Genomic DNA, 485 nt, shown 5'->3' with positions numbered 1-485 from the left:
AAGCACCGATGTTAGAACACCACCGTGGCTAACTTTCGTTCATATACGCCAACTCCGTGCAATGTCTCCATCACCCTGTTTTTGGGTGAAAACCCATTTCTGGGACTTAGCCGATTTTCACCCATTGCGGTGTCTATGGGGTGTTGGGAATCGCTCTACCGACCAACCGGTTGGAGATATCGATTCCCGGTCTTTGGCGCGTTTGCTCAACTCCGTAATGCCTACTTTTCGTCCATACACACAACACCTCGCAGAGTTCTCCTTCTGCCAGATATAGCGCGTGCCCCTTTGTTCGTGCACCATTTTGGCCCGTTTTTCGCACATTGCCTCGAAACCATGCGTCCGACGCTTTTGCGTCCCAAGTAGTGATGTTAGAACACCACCGTGGCTAACTTTCGTCCATATACGCCAAACTTCTCAGACACCTCCATCCGAGAGTATTTCGTGTTTTCCCATATATTGCATACTGCCAGGGGTTTTCTTCC

The sequence above is a fragment of the Anopheles nili genome (assembly GCF_943737925.1).
Source record: "Anopheles nili chromosome X unlocalized genomic scaffold, idAnoNiliSN_F5_01 X_unloc_51, whole genome shotgun sequence".
Taxonomy (NCBI): Eukaryota; Metazoa; Arthropoda; class Insecta; order Diptera; family Culicidae; genus Anopheles; species Anopheles nili.
This window is presented reverse-complemented; position numbering follows the sequence as displayed.